General features: G+C 42.2%; 1 pseudogene; it reads left to right on the forward strand.

The window, feature by feature from the left end:
* The first annotated feature begins 1,926 nt into the window (after positions 1–1,926).
* Positions 1,927–4,280, forward strand: LOC120063909 (annotated as a pseudogene).
* The last annotated feature ends 13,601 nt before the right edge of the window (positions 4,281–17,881 follow it).

The raw sequence follows: 17,881 nt of genomic DNA on the forward strand, positions 1-17,881 counted from the left end.
ACGTGCTAAGTGAATATGAAACATTTTGATGAGTTCAGTTCATGCTACATATCCAACATATGTCTCTGCAGCCATAGCCTACTAATTAATAAGTTAGTACATGCAAAATGTGTAAATTGTTTCACAGTATCCTAATAATAGCCCATTGAAATAATATTTTTTATAATTAGCCTGTATTTAACAGCTCTGTCTAGACAACAAAAACTGTCAGATAAATCGAACATCTTCGAACCAGTTTCTAGTGCGACTGGATGGAGAGCACAAAAAAATGCCTTTTGCTGCATTGCACCTGTACAAACAAACGCTGCTAACTTTACATGCAGCTGTATGGTAGTTGAGACCTCACCTGAACAGAAACGTTTTATTTTATAATTACTCTACTGAATTATTTGTCCATAATACAATTATTTAGAAGGTTATGCAACAATACAAAATAAATGTTTAAAGTCTAGCGCAATTTTGCAAAAACAGTATGTAGCCTATGAGTTTTAAGAATTAGCTTATGATAATGGTTATTCGCTATGGGAATGGCTTACTTGTCTCTTGTCGCTTGTTACCTCCTCGTCGGGAATCTCCCTTTCAGAATCATAATGGGACATTCACCGCAGTTCATGTTTCACACAGATAGAACCACCAACATAAAATTACAATGTTTCTCTTAAGATTGTAACAGAAAAGCCATCATACCTGAAAGCAGCACTCCAGCAAGTGGTGGCTTGGTGACTCCTGAGAGTGGATGCTATGGGGGAGCTTGTGCAGTTAGTCCATCTCTTTGCGCGCCTCTCTGATCACAGCTGTAGTGGCAACTGCCCTGCTCAGCATAGCAGCCCAGTGCTCTCGTGTGTAAGGGGGGAGTGGTCACATTTTCGGGAAAACAGCTGGGGCAGCTACTCTGCACTCTATCTACAAACCCGATTTAGTAGGCTATTATTTCTCCAGTGGCAATATACTTGATACTGAATATAGGCAAATAATTTCCTATTGACTCAGTAAATCATGCTGCAGTGGTAAAGAAGCTGTTTAGATGTCTTCCTGCGCGGCTCTCTCTCTCGCTTTTTCTTTCTGTGTGTTTCTGTGGGGTTTTTTCTTTGTGTGTGTGTTGTCCTTGAGTCCTAGAGTCAAATTGTGGTACCGTACCCCAGATCTAACCTTAGCTGCTACGAGGATAAAATTACAGAATTATATAAAACACTGAATTACAAAACAATATCTAATCCTTTATTAGTGGTTATGAACAGTCCACTTCTTCCACTTACTACCATACAATTCCTAATACCTCCCTCCGCAAGGAGGCAGGAAATAATCTACTGCTCTCATTTGCAGTCGTGGGTGTATTTTGCCTCGCTGAGTCTGTCACAGATGAGACAGATATTTCACCAGATGTATAAATGTGAAGCATCCGCTTGACGTTACCCCTCACTACCAAATTTGGTAGTGAGAAGCCCAGTGCCGGCAATGGGAGACGATGGAATGAGATGGATTTTGGCCGAGATTCTGCACATTTTCTCATCGATTAAACATTTGATCTTAATATAGTTTCCTGTTCCCAAAACTACAATATGTTATGAACAGAGTGGATTACGTTTTGTACACTTTACCCTTTGCCAAAGTTGTAAAAAATCGCGTTGTTCAGAAGGAGTGCAAAGGCGAATTGAGTTATTGCACCACTTCACAGAGTATGCGTTCCCTAATGAGAATATGCAGATATGTGCTAGAACGGGCCAATAGGATATCGCTAGCTCGCCCACCTCCTTGCTTGTTTTGCCCACTATGACTCATTTGTTCACGTTGGGTGTGGTTTAGCTATAAAAAAAAATATTTATCTCTGCCTTTGATCATCTCCATCTCGTTGACAGCTAAACAGGAATAACAGCAGGGTCGGCGAAAAGGCCTTGTATAAATAAGACATTCTTGCTTTTAAATCAAATGGTGGAGTACAATTCCGGAGAGGAGGTAGATTTAGCATTTAGCTATATCAGACGTCATAGCATTTAGCCCAGTTAGCTGCATGTACTGCATAGATGCCGTTTCGAAAACGTCACAAACGAGTACTTGAGGGGGTTCGTTTATTTGGCACGGATTACCCCAGTGGGAGGAGTTTGATTCGGGAGAAAAGTGATTGTGTTGGTTTAGGAACCGGACTGCCTCACGGGTGTGAGCCAGGTGCCCAGCTCTGACCGACCGCGAAGTCTGCTCAAAACAAAAGTGACGTAATTAAGCACGTGGAGTGATTAATAGGATTCCGATTTTTCACATGCACAAGTGATTGCTTTGGATAAAAACTCTTTATCTGCCTTCCCAATGTAACCTATTTAGAAAATTCAATGGAAAAGAGATGCTGTATTTTTCTGGATGATGCACCATGCTGCCTTGTTGACAACATGACAGCGGGGCCGATTACTGTTTGATTTGAGATTTCGTCCGATGACGTGTGTGCATTTGCCCGGTTCAAAGCGGACCAGTGTAATATAGACCCTCCATTAGTATTTGAGTAGTAAATGAAACTGACAAGATAATATAGACCTTCTTGTAAACATTTGTCAGGTAAATTATGTCATATTAATGCATGTTGTTGTGGGGAAATTATCAGTTTAGCAGCTAGCTAATTTACTGGTTATGATCAAATCAACTGGACTGAGCATCTGTCAAAAAACAGCATAGCTAGCGAGTTTACAGTATTATGCAGTCGAAGTAATCCAGTGTGTGAATTAAATATTTAAGCTACTTCAAAATCTTCCAGAAATCACAATCCTCTTTCATACTTTAGCAGGCTGCAATACCCATAATCTCAGTACAAATTATTCTAAAGATCCTATGAACAGACTAATAGTTAGATAATGAATTATTGGTGCAGCAGCCCCCTTCTCCTCCCTGGGTTTGCCTGAAGCAGCCTCCACAGCTCTAGTGTTGACATGAGCTCTAAGATCTCAAAGTGGGGTGTCTGTCTGTGTACCCTAGTTCGTCATGAGAACAGCCAGGAAAATCTAGGTCAACACCAGCTCCTTTTGTTTTGTATGATTCCACGCACACAACTGTGTGAATGAATTCCAAACACTCAACAACTTTGTTTGACTATATCATAACTAAGTAATACCCTCTATTTTCTTCATGTTTTTCATAATGTGCCTTTTTTAATATATTTGGAATCGCAGGTGTCTTACAACGCAGATGAGGCCAGTGTCTCTGTTAAAGAGGTAGGTAAGAGGATCTTGGAAACATGTTTATCAACAGCCTTATTAGTTGGCTGGTGAAGATGGTCAAAACCACTGATTATCCCCTTCGTAGTTGCTTGACTGTGTTGTTTCTCATTGCAATCTCCTATGATATTATTGCTATTATTGCTCTTACTGACTGTGTGTTTCAGTGTATCGAAGGTATCATTGGAGGAATAGACTACAACCAGAACAAAGTGAACCAATGGACCGCCAGCATCGTGGAGCACTCTCTCACCCAGTTGGTCAAACAAGGGAGACCATTCAAGTTCATAGGTGTGATGTTATTAAGATATTTTAACACAACTGAGCTATGGGATTACAAGAGTCAGTCACAAATTGGACACGTCGAAGTAGCGAGAAAACATAGATGCACTAAAAGTTGAAGTTGTTAGTATACCTTAGAATGACGTTTATCTTCTCCACCCTTAACAGGCTGGACGATGGGCCCTTTGTGACCGAGAGCAAGGCTCTGTGCATGACAGAATGCTGACAGCAGGAAATGTATCATCAACATGGTCTTGTTTTCCAATGAACTGTGTCATCATGTAGAAGAGTGGTGCTGGTCTCCACACGGCCAACTCTTGCTACTGGGACACTGCTACTGATGGTGAGAGAGAGGAAAACCCCACACTGTACTACTCTACTACTAACTGTACAAACCATTGAACAGTCATTTGCTTTGTTGTGCTAATGAACAGTGTATCACCCTTTGGCTAAATCAGGAGGGTGTAACATGTTGAACTTTAAGATAGAAATGTATTGAATTTTACTGACAGGATTTTCTGTGATATTCTGAGAACAAGGAATTTTTCCCACTGTACATTGAGTTTCTATCTGTATATGTTTTTTGAACATGGCACTGCACTCAAGAAGCCATGTGTGTGAAACTATATTTTACAAGTCTAAATTAGTTCTGATGTTGTGTTCCCTTTGATTGGTTGAGATCTAGTAGGTTGACCTGATTGGTCTTTGTGGTGTCCTCCCACAGGAAGCTGCACAGTCAGGTGGGAGAACCGCACCATGTACTGTGTGGTGTGTGTTTTCGCTGTGGCCGTGACCTGTTAACTTGGGACCCTCAATTTCCCTTTCCAAAACCCCCTCTCTCGCACAGAGCCAAACACAGCCAGGCATGCACCAGGACTACCAAGCCTTGAAGATCCCATGCTGATTACCTATGAACAGAAATGTCTGTTGTACAAAAACACTTCTTAACCCCACAATTCCAAACTTTGAACATCTACAATGGGAACCATAGGATGGGAATTCAGTGATCTTGCTATATGTGATGGATGCATAGTGTTTAGTGTTGTCTGTGTGTAAATGTAAATACAGACCAATAGTTAGAGAGAGATATGCTCAGTATGGATTTAGGAAATGGCACTACCCATACTGGTAAATGTTCTTTGAACAATCACAGAATATCTTCAACTAGGCTATACATGTGTAATAATAGTATTAACTAAATCAATACATCACAATTATAGTTACAACTGTAAACAACAGTCTTATCAATAGTGTGCCATAGTTGTACCACTATCTAAAATGTTTTCCCTGAGGCTCAGCAGAGGGATCAGGTTCAATACATTCCTAACAGAGTGCAGAGAGAGACAGATTGGAGGTTCCATTGAGCATTGTAGTTTTATGAAGGTGCACATTTAATTTAAGAATATGTTAAGACATAATCATTTAACATACTCCATTTATATTTATTCTAAGACCATTCCTTGTAGATTTCTGAAATTGTAGCTGTCCTGCATTGTATTTGTATTTATCAGGATCCCCACTAGCGCTCCCTGGTGGTCAAGTGGTTAGGATTCGGAGATCTCACTGCCGCGGCCCGGGTTCGATTCCGGGTCAGGGAATGAATAGCTTGGATCCTGAGATGCGCAGCGGTCTAACGCACTGCATCACAGTGCTAGAGGCGTCACTACAGACCCGGGTTAGATCCCAGGCTGTATCCAACTGGCCGTGATCAGGAGTCCCATAGGGTGGCGTACAATTGGCCCAGCGTCGTCTGGGTTAGGGGAGGGTTTGGCCAGGGTAGGCCGTCATTGTAAATAAGAATTTGTTCTTAACTGACTTGACTAGTTAACTAAAGGTAAAATACATTTTAAAAAGCTGCTGCCTAGGCAGCAACTACTCTTCCTGGGGTCCAAACACATTAAGGCACTTACATCACATATAAAACAAAAGATAAAACAGTACATCTTATAACATTATTACACCACTACATATCTACAATACAAAATGTATAATACCACCATACAACAATATGGTTGTGTGCGTATGCGTATGTCTGAACTTTGTGTGTGTCTCTTCACTGTCCCCGCTGTTCCATAAACTGTAATCTGTTTTTAAATCTGATTCTACTGCTTGTATCAGTTACCTGATGTGGAATATACTTCCATGTAGTCATGGCTCTATGTAGTACTGTGCGCCTCCCATAGTCTGTTCTGGACTTGTGGATTGCAAAGAGACCTCTGGTGGCATGTCTTGTGAGGTATACATGGGTGTCCGAGCTGTGTGCTAGTAGTTTAAACAGACATCTCGGTACATTCAGCTTGTCAACACTTCTTACAAAAACAATTAGTGATTAATGAAGATGTATGCACTCACTACTGTAAGTCGCTCTGGATAAGAGTGTCTGCTAAATGACTAAAATGTAAATGTATGTCAATTTCTCCTCTGTTTTTAGCCATGAGAGATTGACATGCTTATTATTAATGTTACCTCTACGTTTCAATTTAAGGGCTAGCTGTGCTGCCCTGTTCTCAGCCAGTTGTAATTTTCCCAAGTCCCTCTTTGTGGCACCTGACCACACTACTGAACAGTAGTCCAGCTGCGACAAAACTAGGGCCTGTAGGACCTGCCTTGTTTATAGTGTTGTTAAGAAGGCAGAACTGTGCTTTATTATGGGCAGACTTCTCCCCATCTTAGCTACTGTTGTATCAATATGTTTTGACCATGACAGTTTACAATCCAGGGTTACTCCAAGCAGTTTAGTCACCTCAACTTGCTCAATTGACATATTATTCATTACAAGATTTAGTTGAGGTTTAGTGAATGATTTGTCCCAAATACAATGCTTTTAATTTTTTTAATATTTAGGACTAATTTATTCCTTTCCACCCATTCTGAAACTAACTGTAGCTCTTTGTTAAGTGTTGCAGTCATTGCAGTCGATGTAGGCTTTTTGTTTCAATTACTCATGATACTGTAAATATGACTTGTAAGCTGTGACTGACATCTTTGTCCATTGACCTTTCAGTCATTAAATGCATTATTTAACTAACATCATAATTTCCTGGTGTTTATTTGAGACGTCTCACCAGTAAAGCAGGTTGACAGAATAGTTAGTGAGGTTTAGGATGGGGTGAAACAAGTGAAACTGCTAGTTTCTTACCTTGTACACATTAATGTACATAGGGGGATTGTGAGGTAGTAGTGGCGTTAGACAATTTGTAACAACAACGAAAGGTTATCCTATTTTCTGCATTGTTTGTTGTTCTAATCTAGTGCAAAGCCTTGTACAAGATGGGATTTTAAAAGAAGATCAGGTGGAATTAGATTGTTTACAGACACACGCTACATCATTGGTCTATGTAATTACAGATGTTTAAAGCAAATAGTGAAACTCTTCTCTAAGCCTTTAATGTCTTTAAACATACACATACACCTCAACTATTAAAACTCATATGACAAGCGTGTCTCAAAGAGTTTATTAATTTTATATTTAGGCAAATGTTGAGTGTGAAAAGAGGACAAAGTCAACACTGAGAAGAGAATATGTCTGTCCAGGTCTGATGAAGCAAGGCTATCCATAGCCTGAGAATGAGTGACAGGTTATGGCTGATGAAACTAGACATTTACATCAGAGAAGTTCTGAAAATGACTACCTTGGATGAATTTGTCCCTCTTTTTTAGCATCCTTTTGTCCCTCACCTGAGTTAATCATTGATTGAAGCTGTTTCCATTCTATTATGTTCACCAACCAAGGCTTAGTAGATCAATTACTTCAAGGATGGTGAGAAGGACAAATTGTTTTTTAAATCATTTTCTCCCAGCCTAATAAACTAGAGGAATATTCTTGGCTGGATTCCATTTAGAAAACTTGCTACCTCCCCTCTGCCCTAATCTGAAAATACTTGATAGGAAAAAGTCAAATGGTGAACATTTGAAAGGGAAGGGACTTTGTAATCGAGTTGGAAACGAAGGGATAAAGAAAAAACGGATTCCTTCATCTCTTCTACAACACTGAATGCTCTCAAGGACTCATAGTCACATCTGCTTACATCAGGGTCACAGTCAAGGCTACAACATCTTTCTGTCATATTTTTTTGTTCAATGGATGAGATTTACACAGTCAGTTTCTGTATTGTGCCACTAGGGGTCAGTATAATTCCGTATACGTGTTCTGATTATATTATAACACACAATTACTCGATAAGTCACATATAAATATACAATTAATTCACATATTGTTTGAATTCCATCTTCAAAATACCACTTTTAATCCTCCTTTTCTCTGTAAGATTGATTCACAATACTGTGTGTTATTTACATTGATTCTTTTAATTACAAACATTCTGTTTGGCTTCAAAGACTGTTTGTATTTTTAATACAAACTATATGGAGCATTCATGTGATACTAAATTCCATCAAGCCCTGTGCAACAGCATTGCAAAAGATGAGCTAGTGTAAAAAAAGAAACCTATAAAAGAAACATACAACATTCCAACACATTAATACATTTAAGGTTCAAGCTAAGCAGACTCTTCTCACCATTCCAAATATTTAACACTTTTCAAATAGATATTGTGCAAGTCTGTGTCTAGATTACCATATGTAATAAAACACCAGAATTGAAGTGGCCAAAGAGACTCAAAGACACAACAGCACAATACACATCCAATCAAAGTATCTCACTGTGGCAACATAAACAACAACAGCTGCTGCTGACTGCTGCGCTTAGTTACTAAGCTGAACCAAAGTGACAGAAATCTTTCATAAACATGCAAAGTGTGAGACAGAGTCTGTCGGTGGCCGTGGTCATGGCGTGGGTTCAGTACATACAGTTATGTGTTTAATAAGAAATATATATATTTTTTTATTTCACCTTTATTTAACCAGGTAGGCCAGTTGAGAACAAGTTCTCATTTACAACTGCAACCTGGCCAATGTAAAGCAAAGCAGTGCGACACAAACAACAACACAGAGTTACACATGAAATAAACAAACATACAGTCAATAACACAATAGAAAAAAAATCTATATGCAAATGAGGTAAGATTAGGGAGGTAAGGCAATAAATAGGCCATAGTGGCGAAGTAATTACAATTTAGCAAATAAACACTGGAGTGATAGATGTGCAGAAGATGAATGTGCAAGTAGAGATACTGGGGTGCAAAGGAGCAAAAAATATAAATTAAATAACAACATGGGGGTGAGCTATTTACAGATGGGCTATGTAGAGGGGCAGTGATCTGTGAGCTGCTCTGACAGTTGATGCTTAAAGTTAGTGAGGGAGATATGAGTCTCCAGCTTCAGTGATTTTTGCAATTCGTTCCAGTCATTGGCAGCAGAGAACTGGAAGGAAAGGCGGCAAAAGAAGGAATAGGCTTTGGGGGTGACCAGTGAAATATACCTGCTGGAGTGCGTGCTATGGTGACCAGTGAGCTGAGAGAAGGCGGGGCTTTACCTAGCAAAGACTTATAGATGACCTGGAGCCAGTGGGTTTGGTGACGAATATGAAGTGAGGGCCAGCCAATGAGAGCATACAGGTCGCATGGTGGGTAGTATATGGGGCTTTGCTGACAAAACGGATGGCACTGTGATTCATTAAAAATCCTACAATGTGATTTTCTGGATTTTTTTTTCTCATTTTGTCTGTCATAGTTGAAGTGTACCTATGATGAAAATTACAGGCCTCTCTCATCTTTTTAAGTGGGAGAACTTGCACAATTGGTGGCTGACTAAATACTTTTTTGCCCCACTGTATATACTAGGCGGTGTCAGAGGAAGGCCCAAAAATTGTCAAAGACTCCAGTCACCAAAGTCATAGACTTTTCTCTCTGCTACCTGCACGGCAAGCGGTACCGGAGCGCCAAGTCTAGGACCAAAAGGCTCCTTAACAGCTTCTACCCCCAAGCCATAAGAATGCTGAACAATGAATCAATTAACCACCCGGACTATTTACATTGAACCCCCCTTTGATTTTACACTGCTGCTACTCACTGTTTATTATCTATGCATAGTCACTTTACAAATTACCTCGACTAACCTTTTACCACCGCACATTGACTCCGTACCGGTACCTCTTGTATATAGCCTCGTTATTGTTATATAAATATATTGTGTTACTTTTTTTTTTTGACTTTAGTTTATTTAGTAAATTTTTTCTTAACACTATTTCTTGAACTGCATTGTTGGTTAAGGGCTTGTAAGTAAGCATTTCACAGTTGTATTTGCCGCATGTGACAAATAAAATTGGATTTGATTTGGACCAGACCGATCACGCGCATGTTGATTTTGTCCACCCACACCAGACACGATCAGGACACGCAGGTTGAAATATCAAAACAAACTCTGAACCAACTATATTAATTAGAGGACAGGTCAAAAAGCAGTAAACATTTATGGAAATTTAGCTAGCTAGCTTGCTGTTGCTAGCTAATTTGTCCTGGGATATAAACATTGGGTTATTATTTCACCTAAAACTTTTAAACAGCCATCACTAACACAGAGAGGCTGCTGCCTACATACAGACTTGAAATCATTGGCCACTTTAATAAATGGATCACTAGTCACTTTAATAATGCCACTTTAATCATGTTTACATATCTTGCATTACTCATCTCATATGTATATACTGTATTTTATACCATCTATTGCATCTTGCCTTGCCGCTCGGTCAACGCTCATCATATATTTATATGGATAGATTTTTATTCCATTCCTTTACTTAGATGTGTGTATTAGGTAGGTGTTGTGGAATTGTTAGATTATTTGTTAGATATTGCTGCACTGTCAGAACTAGATGCACAAGCACACTCGAAATAACATCTGCTTACCAATGAGGAGATGGGAGAGGCGGGACTTAGAACTAAGTTATATTTTATTGTCTGGCTACACAGACATCGTTGACGGGTGCGAGCAGTGTGGGTGCAATTATTGAATAATATGTATGTCTACATTTATTTTGCAACGCTTGCGCACGCGACGCAGGCGGTGTAGTCAGCATGTGATAACATGCAAGCGATTATGGACCTTTCAAGACAACTAGGAACTCTGAAAAAAACGAGGTCAAATCATGACGTCAGTGATCTTCAGGTCAGAAAGTCGGAGCTCTAGAATGATGCCAGAGTTCCTGACTTGGAATTCGAAGTTGGATGACTGTTCAAAACAAATTTTCCCAGTCAAAGCTAGTTCCAGTCGAGACTCACTAGCCAGAGGAAGCTAGCTAGCTGCTTATAATGTTCAATTTCAATAGACAAACAACAAGTGTTAACCTAGCTAATACTTACAAGGATTGCTAAATCACTGCTAAGAATAATGAAAATGACTGCAGTTTTTACTGGTCATTGTGTTCAGGCTGGTTGTATTGTGCTAGCTAGGTACCAAGCTAAAGCTAGTTACCCCAGAAGTTGCGGTCGAACAAATTATGCTTTATTACCAACGCGGTATTGTAAACACATCGTTCGTGGCCGGAGTTTGCTTGTTAGCTGACTTCTTTGTACAGCTTTGACAGTGCTACTATATATTTTTTGACACGCAAAGACTCAAACAGCGTTCCATAATATGCATTTCGTCAAGCTAATAGCAGTGATGTGATTACTGTGTAACTCCGGTAGGGCAACATCGAAAAAATAGCGCACTTGGTAGTGTTAACCGGTGCTCGACCAGTCGGCAAAAGCCAACATCACCCACGACAGAGAATGGTTGATTGTCAAGGGCAATGAAATCCATTGTCTTGGCTTTAATGGATTTCACCTTCTGATTTGTCTCACTGAAATATTCACTGCTCGATCCACACAGCATACATTGTGGGCTAGTTTAGGAATGCTGTGTTGCACGTATAGCGCAAAATTTTACGTGGTGTCATTATGTCATGTACCTTTGTTATATAGGTATGCTTTGACATCGGTTTTGCACATCGGGCATTAAACTAGACATCGGCCGATACCGATGTTGCCATTTTTAGCTAATATCGGCCGATTCCGATATGTTCACGATATATCGTGCATCCCTAGTTAGCACTACTGTTAGCATTTTGAATTTTAGCATGACTTTTAGCAATTTATTAGCATTGCTCATTTATGGTGCCAGGCTATTTTCTATTCTATATATGTCACTCATGCTCATTGTAATTATATTATGTATACATTTCAATATTACTGTAATGTTTATTTGAGAACATTTGCCTAAGTTTCATGTGTACAAGTCCAATTGGCTGTTTAGTCATTGCCATGTGACTAGGCCTTATGCCTGCTGTAGTGAATAGCCCTTGCTGTTATATACTTACCTGTGCTAGCTTATACAGCCATGTCATTCATATTATAGCAGTGCTATACCCTAAGTTTTCTTTCTCCTCTTTCCCTTCAGAACACATAGTTAATGTCAGTTATCACTGGACATGATTCTCAGTTATCTGAACTATGAGTGGTCGTGTGTGTGTGTGTGTGTGTGTGTGTGTGTGTGTGTGTGTGTGTGTGTGTGTGTGTGTGTGTGTGTGTGTGTGTGTGTGTGTGTGTGTGTGTGTGTGTATGTGAATGTGGACATCTTCCATTAAACTCCCCTTAACCTGGACATCCACCTTATCCTTGTTCTGACCAGACATTCTGTAACGGTATTTCAGTTGTGGTATTTTTCAGTTGTGGTATATCAGACTGTATACCACAGGTATGACAAAACATTTATTTTTACTGCTCTAATTATGTTGGTAACCAGTTTATAATAGCAATAAGGTACCTTGCGGGTTTGTGGTATAGAACAGCCCTTGGCAGTGGGAAATTGACCATATACCACACCGGAAAACTCCTGACCATTCACACAACCAATCATGGCTCTTTAAGCATTGCTGGACAGACTGTGGCTCGAGCTGCCATTCATCTCGCTCAACACTTAGTAAATTGTGTCTTTGGGCATGTCATAGTTCATTGTGTCATTGGGCGTGGTGTATGCCGTGTCATTGGCCACATCGTATGTCATGTCATTGGCCACATCGTATGACGTGTCATTAACTGGCTCCTTGTGGGGGGTGGGGTCGGAGTCAGGTGGGTCGGGAGCAGCCTTCTTTATTGGCCTGGCGGTGTCCCCATTAGGGGCGTACCAGACTAGACAGAGCAGGGTGGAGCAGTCCAACAGGCCCTGGGTTGTACTGGAGGAGAAGAGCTTCCTACATGGGTGGCAGAACTGATAGAAGACCAGCATGAATAAGATGTCCATGGCGTAGGCTGCCAGCAGCAGCACTTATAACGGAGCACAGATAAGCATATAGAAGTCTGTCTTGTAGACGTACCACAACAGCAGCAGCGAGGCGTTCTCCACGAACCTCAGCATGTAGTACTCGGCCATGCAGTACCTTTTCAGAGACTTGTTGATCAAGTCCAGGTCTTTGAGCTTCAGCTGAACCGCACACCAGCAGAACATGTTGATGCCTGCATAGAGGAAGGTGAGGAGACAGAGGACGATGGTGGTGCCAACTCAGGCTAGGGTATTCTCAATGTTCTCTGGGAAAGGCGAGTGGATCTGGCAAAACAGCACCCAGTGGGAGAGGAAGAGGAAGAAGTTGAGCAGAACTACAGGGAGGATTCAGAGCTGCAGTACAGAGCTGAAGAGGATCAGGATGGTGACCCGCGTGGCGATCTCAAAGTTGCACCACAGGAAGATGCAGAGGTAGCCGGCAGGAGGTGGGAGGGGGTGGGGGGCAGAGAGAGAGAGAGAGAGATCATTCAGAATATTCCATTCAATATTGTTTTGTAATTTGAGGCTGAGCTCTTAATTAATACTACTGTTCATTCGTTAAAACTACCAACGAACAGTGCATAGCAACAAGGCCCACTGGATCCACTTACGTATTAGCATTTGCAAGTTCAAGTGCCATTGATCACATGACGCTAACACATGACACTTTTGCTTTGATAGCATAGAACTGTCATATTCTATGGCTGACCACCAAAAAGGCTTGAAGAGTCTCCTCTGGTCACACTCACTCTCACACAGCAAGCCATTTCCTCAGTAACACATTTCTCAATAACACAAAATAAAACAGGGAAGCATTAGCAAACTGTGTGACATAACTCAAATTACATAACTCAACTGTACCAGTTGCTATCTTAAGCATAATAATGACTCAAGAGATCACATATTCATTGATGTTGTATGAAAACAGTGGTGTGAAGCACTTATGTAAAAATGCTTTAAAGTACTACTCAAGTCGTTTTTGGGGGGTATCTGTACTTTACTATTTATACACTGCTCAAAAAAATAAAGGGAACACTTAAACAACACAATGTAACTCCAAGTCAATCACACTTCTGTGAAATCAAACTGTCCACTTAGGAAGCAACACTGATTGACAATAAATGTCACATGCTGTTGTGCAAATGGAATAGACAAAAGGTGGAAATTATAGGCAATTAGCAAGACACCCCCAATAAAGGAGTGGTTCTACAGGTGGTGACCACAGACCACTTCTCAGTTCCTATGCTTCCTGGCTGATGTTTTGGTCACTTTTGAATGCTGGCGGTGCTTTCACTCTAGTGGTAGCATGAGACGGAGTCTACAACCCACACAAGTGGCTCAGGTAGTGCAGCTCATCCAGGATGGCACATCAATGCGAGCTGTGGCAAGAAGGTTTGCTGTGTCTGTCAGCGTAGTGTCCAGAGCATGGAGGCGCTACCAGGAGACAGGCCAGTACATCAGGAGACGTGGAGGAGGCCGTAGGAGGGCAACAACCCAGCAGCAGGACCGCTACCTCCGCCTTTGTGCAAGGAGGAGCACTGCCAGAGCCCTGCAAAATGACCTCCAGCAGGCCACAAATGTGCATGTGTTATTTTGTTAAGTGTTCTTTGTTGAATTAATATATGTATTCAAATCGTGCTGCACCTTGGTCCACTCCTTGAAACGGTCGTGACAGAACTACCCACCAAAAAAGGACCAAGCAGCGTGGAGGAGAGGACTGGACATGGGAGGACATCCTGGACAGCAAGGGATCCTACACATGGGAGGAGATCCTGGCTGGAAGGGATCACCTCCCATGGGAACAGGTGGAAGCAGCCAGGAGAGCGGAGGCAGCAGGAAAGGGGAACCAGCGGTACGAGGGAACACGGCTGGCAAGGAAGCCCGAGAGGCAGCCCCCCCCCCCAAAAAAACTGGGGGGGCACACGGGGAGTGTGGCAGAGTCAGGTTGGAGACCTGAGCCAACTCCCCGTGCTTACCGTGGCGAGCATGGGACTGGTCAGGCCCCGTGCTATGGGGTGATGCTCACGGTGTCGAGGCGGAGCATTCACAGGCCGGTGTGCTCGGTGCCAGCGTCCCGCATTTGCCGGGTGGAAGCTGGCATCCAGCCAGAACGGGTGGGGCCAGCTCTGCGCTGGAGACCGCCGGTACGCCTCCACGGCCCAGTGTATCCGGTGCCTCGGCCAAGGATAAGGCCTCCTGCATGTGTCCCCAGCCTGGTGAGTCCGGTGCCTGTGCTAAGTCCTAACCCTCCTGCATGTCTCCCCAGCCTGGTGAGTCCGGTGCCTTCTCCCAGAGCCAGGCCTCCTGTGTGTCTCTCTATTGCAGTGATGATCCATGGCACGAAGCCTCCAGTGGTGAGCCATGGCACGAAGCCTCCAGTGATGATCCATGGCACGAAGCCTCCAGTGATGATCCATGGCACGAAGCCTCCAGTGATGATCCATGGCACGAAGCCTCCAGTGGTGATCCATGGCAAGAAGCCTCCAGTGAGGATCCATGGCACGAAGCCTCCAGTGAGGATCCATGGCACGAAGCCTCCAGTGAGGATCCATGGCACGAAGCCTCCAGTGATGAGTTATGGCACGAGGCCTCCAACGAAGGCCGTCAGTCCGGAGCCTCCGGCGACGCCCTTCAGTCCGGAGCCCGCTGCGAGGGTCCCCAGACCGGGGTCGGCGGCGAGGGTCCCTCACCAGAGCCGCCACCGCGGGGAGATGCCCACCCAGACCCTCCCATATAGGTTTGCGGCCGGGAGTCCGCGCCTTTGGCGGGGGGGTACTGTCACGCCCTGACTTTAGTTATATTTGCTTTCTTTATTATTTGGTTAGGTCAGGGTGTGACAATGGGTGGTTTGTTTTGTTTTTGTATTGTGTAGGGGTTTTGTCTTGTCTAGGGGTTGTAGGTTTATGGTGGCCTGAGTGGGTTCCCAATCAGAGACAGCTGTTTATCGTTGTCTCTGATTGGGGAGCCTATTTAGGTTGCCATTTTCCATGTTGGTTTGGTGGGTAGTTGTCCATGTTTAGTTGCCTGTGAGCACTACGTTGGCGTCACGTTTCGTTTGTTAAGTGTTCTTTGTTGAATTAAAAGATGTATTCCAATCGCGCTGCACCTTGGTCCACTCCTTTAAACGGTCGTGACAATCAGAGGCGTAAGCAGAAATTGTCTGGACCTAAGGCCAACATTTTCCAGCAAAAATACCCCAACATATTAAGTGAAAATCACTGCAATAACATTGCATCGTTTAAAAAAGAACACATGATGTGACCAAGAAACGCCACATATCTCCCTTGTCCAACAAGCCTGTTATTAGTTAGACCTATTGCCAAGTAGGCAGCGCAACTACACACGTTACAACTGGTTACGAAAACTTCGCTGACAAAACAGTAAAGTCCGACAGTAAACAAACATAATGAAATACACAACATCATATGCGGCTCAGCCCAAACTAGAGAATGTCTTTTTAAGAAGGATCCGGTAAAAAAAATTGCCTTTCATAAACACATTTCATGCAATTCTACGACACTCATGAGAATATTTAATAGCCCACTGGGCACAGACGTCATTTCAACGAGCTATTCCACGTTGGTACAATGTAATTTCATTGAAATTACGTGGATACAACGTTGATTCAACCAGTGTGTGCCCAGTGGAAGGCTACTACAAAAATGACAGGGTAGGCCTAGGCTAGCCTGCTGACACCGACTGACCCTGACAGACTGATCAAAACGACCTCGTCTTGAATGCAACCACCTAGGCCTACGAAAATAGGAAACACATATTGAACAATATGACGTCCATCTAGAATGGAGGATAAAATTATTGCCCTAAACTTTCCAGTGGCACTGACTCACCCAATGAAGACAGTTAATATGCGCACTCAGCAGGGATTTGGCCGACGCTCTCCGCTAGTGTTAAGATTAGTCATGTAGCCTACTAATGGGAATAAACTACACAACACTTTACGCCTAAATAATGTGAAAGGATCATTCGTAAGATATGTGACTTTTGTGTTTATCCTGAGAGTGAATTTTGTAATATTGTCATAGCCTATGCCTAGGGCTATTTTAGATGTTTCTCACTGACAGCCGAAACTCGACAATCAGCTATTTCTGTTGTTGAGCGTTATTTGGCAACTTTAGTTGTGAATGATATAAACCTCAGAATGTCTTAGAAATCAAAACATATATGGGCTGCATGGTGGGACTATAGGCTTTTGATGATTTGAGAAAGTAGCAAAAAATAAGCTTGCGCTCTGTTCCTTGCCTCAGGCTGCACAGCTATTCTCTCATCAAGTGATCATATTTTCACGTCAGACTATTTTCAATTTAATCTTGTCTTTACTAATATGTAAATAAAAAAAATAAAAAAACGATTTAGAATGGCCCATTATCAAATGGGCAGGAACAGGGGATAAAGACATCTCCTCTGTATGCACTCGAATAGTGTATGGAGACCAAGCGCTTTCCCACCGGTCCGTTTTGTTGGCTACTTGGGTTTTATAGCGGAGCATGTGCTTAAATATGAGCAGCTGAAAAATAAATATAACAACACTTATTTCGCTCCACGCATCAACCACTGTTTGAGGAGCATGCTCTCGCTGCCCCGACATGTGATATTCCGCCCAAACTCTGAATGCCATGGGCTCTCCTCCCTTGTTCCTGCAGCTACCCAGTGCTTTATTTGGGAAACCAAGTGCAATCCGTTCCGGAACATCGATAGTAACATGTTTTCGCAACGAAACATATTTGAAATTGGTGACAGCCTGTCTGCGCGCTCCAGAAAGGAATAAGGGAGAGAGAGGAGGAGATGGAAACACATGGAGGTGAGATATTCTGTATCGCTAAAGGTAATGTGTCAACCAATTAATTATGAAAATATTAAGCATTCCACATTACTAGGCTATTCAAAATCAAATACAAATGCACTAATTGTAGGCTAACTGTAAGCCGCCCTGCACAATCAATGAACCAACAGCATCGCCTCGGGCTAAACGTTCTCCAGTATGCATTATAATACAATTCACATTCAGGCTATTTATTGTACAGTTGAAGTCGGAAGTTTACATACACCTAAGCCAAATACATTTAAACTCCGTTTTTCACAGTTCCTGACATTTAATCCTAGTCAACATTCCCTGTTTTAGGTCAGTTAGGATCACCACTTTATTTTAAGAATGTGAAATGTCAGAATATATGTAACGGAATTCG

Source organism: Salvelinus namaycush, chromosome 19 (assembly GCF_016432855.1).
Source record: "Salvelinus namaycush isolate Seneca chromosome 19, SaNama_1.0, whole genome shotgun sequence".
Classification (NCBI taxonomy): Eukaryota; Metazoa; Chordata; class Actinopteri; order Salmoniformes; family Salmonidae; genus Salvelinus; species Salvelinus namaycush.